Below are 3,398 nucleotides of genomic sequence, written 5' to 3'. Positions count from 1 at the left end.
AATGACAAGAATCTTGCCAGTTCCCCGATTGGAAAATTTCCAGAGGAACCACATTTTCCGGAACAGGGTCTCTATCCATGTGAGTCCATCCCTAACCCTATTTAAGAATGACCTTGACCAGTTGATTGGAAATCAGAAATTCACTGGAGGTCTGGCCCCCATGTTTCTGATAGGCAGAGGCAGACAATAATGCCCAAACTAACACCACCCCACATAACATGTAGAAAGTTCCTAACTAACATATCCCCCTCCTAATAAATGCCCATGGTAATATACACTCATGATACATATGGACACAATTGGGTTGGGTTGCACGGCTAAGCTTATGAAGGCCTTGGTGGTCATTGGCTTAGGAAATACCTAAGAACCTAGAAAGCTATCACATTTTTGAGTAGTTACCATAGAATAGGCAGTAAAATGAGCCATTGTTTTCATGACAGAAACTGTTCGATAGAGTTGTGGTTTTATTATCCATGTGATACTACCTAAATGATACTTTTCTGACTTGACTTTGCATTTTTTAAATAAAATCACTATTTTCAAATAAATTTGGTGCTGGCTGATACTTCTACAATCCATATGTGCATGCACACACGTGCATTTTGCATTCATTATACTAGTTAGTAATCCCTGAAGGTTGGGAGTTTTTGTTTGTGTGTGTGTGTGTGTGTGTGTGTGTGTGTGTGTGTGTGTGTGTGTGTGTGTGTGTGGGGGTCTGTATACACACACACACACACACACACACACATACACACACACACACACACACACACACACACACACACACACACACACACACACACACACAAACAACACATGGACACAAAACATGTATACTTATACAGTGTGCAAGACATATCTGACTAATTAAGGATCCAGCTACATTTGGATAAAAACAATTTATCACAAAGTTGCCACACACAATGCTTCCTGCAAACCAGCAGTATATCATTGAGAAACTATATATTAAGATCAGGTTTCCTATCTAAACAGAAACAACTGTGATGTCTTGTAGAACAAGGCATTTTTAACATGTAAATGATAATTCAACAAATCCTGACACAGCTTGCAGTTAAAAAATGGACTATAAATCACATGAGTTAAATAGATTTTATGACTCACATACTGCATAAGTGAAATAAAAATGCAATTATACTGGCTTCTCCTATGCATGCAACTCTGACCCATGGCATTTACACATAAATCAATCTCCCCAAAAAGTAACTCCAAGTTCTTACCACCCAGTGTGAAATAAACAGAAGCTGAATAAAGAATAATGAAAGATTGTGAGTCATCATTAAAGAAATAAACTAAATATTTATCATAAGAGTAAGGAAAGAACTCTTCTCTTAAATGTTGTTGAGTGTAAAAAAGCAGAACTGGAACTGACAATTAAGAATGTGTGTGTGTGTGTGTGTGTGTGTGTGTGTGTGTGTGTGAGACGCACACACACAGACACACACACACACACACACACACACACACACGCACACACACACACACACACACACACACACGCACACACACAGAAACTCCCAGCCTGCAGGGATTACTAACTAGTATAATGAATGCAAAATTAGTAAAACACCCTCTTCCACTGCTCAGTTAATTTGAGCAGTGTATTAGTACATATTTATTTATTGATTGATTTATATTTGTGTACTGGAGTAGTGCACTGATCAGTTTGACCAAGTTCAGTCTCAACCCTGGTCAAATACAAAACTTTTCAAAAACAAAAAAACTACAGAAATGTAAGCAATAACAGAATAGTTCAGTCTAATTACACAGAAAAAAACTGCGTATATGCATTCCTGTGAGCAAGCACAGTGCAATGTTCAATCAAGCAGACTGTAATGTACAATATATACATTAGTTCTAAAGTGGATCAATCTTCAGTAAATCCTGAGAGAGGAGAAAAGACTTGGAAAAAAAGCTAGGTTAGGTGACATGCCCTGTGTTGAAGCAGAAGCATTTGGCTTGGATGAAGAAGTAATTTTTGAGTTGCATTCTGAATTTAGAATAAGTATCGATTTCCTTATGTCGATGGGAAGAGTTTGTCAAAGAGTAGGTGCTTGAGAGGAGTAGGTGCCTGAGAGGAGAAAGCATGTGTTGTGCTGTGGAGTTTAGTTCTAGGGGTAATGAGGACTGGTATGGCTTGTGAGTAGTATCTCAGGTTGCATAAGCAGGGTTTTAGTCTAGCTGCAAGGAAATTAAATGTATGAAGTTGGAATAGTTTGTAGAGTAGTAACCTTTCCATTTCTGAAATGTAATTACAACCCAGCACCAATTTGAATGCCACACTGTTCTATATATACAGGACGGTCTATAGAAAGCAATACTGTGATATTTAAATTTCATCAGATTATCATATAATCTGCTGGCAAACGTGGACATGACAAACAAACCACGTAGCATGAAGTGCATTAATGTTCATGTGGGTGTCAGACAGAAGGTCAATGCATTTGTAGTCAATACTAACAGTGCAATTACAAAGGTGTGATTTGTACAACAAGATCAAGACCACAGCATGTCAGAGAATTCTTATTAAAAGGTGACGTGACTTTGGAGTTATTATTTACAAGTACCATGAATGTGAGAGTGTAAGCCATATGTTGGTGTAGGGTTCAGGAAGGGGAAAGCTTCCCTGCAAAATACTTTAAAAATATGTCAGTGAGTTTTTGGTTTCAATGTGCTTTTAAAAGTTCATTGTTTTGTGATCACACCTTTTAACATTCATCAGTTGTGTATTATGTTTCTGAAATGGAAGCGGTTCTGGGGCAGTTACAATAATAATGAGCAGTTTGAATGTAATCTGATTTTACATGTACGGCTACAAATAAGAAGCCTAATAAACAGCTTCTTTCAACCACTCATAGTACATCAAATATCTGTGTAACATCTGCCCTGAGATTAAGAAAAGGCTACTATCAGCAGAAAGTCTTAATGTGACAGTTCTTCAACTGGCAGTATCCCTTTGAGAACCATAGACAGCCCTACTGCAGTGACTCTACATAGTCTGTAGAATCGCCATGGTGAACTGTCTCCAGGGTGTTTTGTAATGATAATGAGGCATTATGATGATCAATCATGTGCTTTCCCCAAGAAATGGCTTCAAAAATTAATGTGGACAGCCTCATTAATTAATATAGCTGAAAGGCCATGTTCGCCCATCACTTTCATTGTGGGAACTGCATTAGAGGTGAGTGTCTGGAAGTTTAGTAGTGATGTAGTGGTGCAGGTAATGGTGAGGGTATGTGTGTGGCAACATGTGTGCATGTATGTAGCGGTATGAGTGGACTTCATTGAGTGTGTTTGTATGTATGTGTGTGTGTGTGGGGGGGGGTGTATGTAAGGTGAATTGGTGAGTGTGCCCATGAGTGAGATCAGGTAGTCAGGTA

Source organism: Protopterus annectens, chromosome 2.part2, assembly GCF_019279795.1.
Source record: "Protopterus annectens isolate FY-2018-M chromosome 2.part2, PAN1.0, whole genome shotgun sequence".
Taxonomy (NCBI): Eukaryota; Metazoa; Chordata; order Ceratodontiformes; family Protopteridae; genus Protopterus; species Protopterus annectens.
This window is presented reverse-complemented; position numbering follows the sequence as displayed.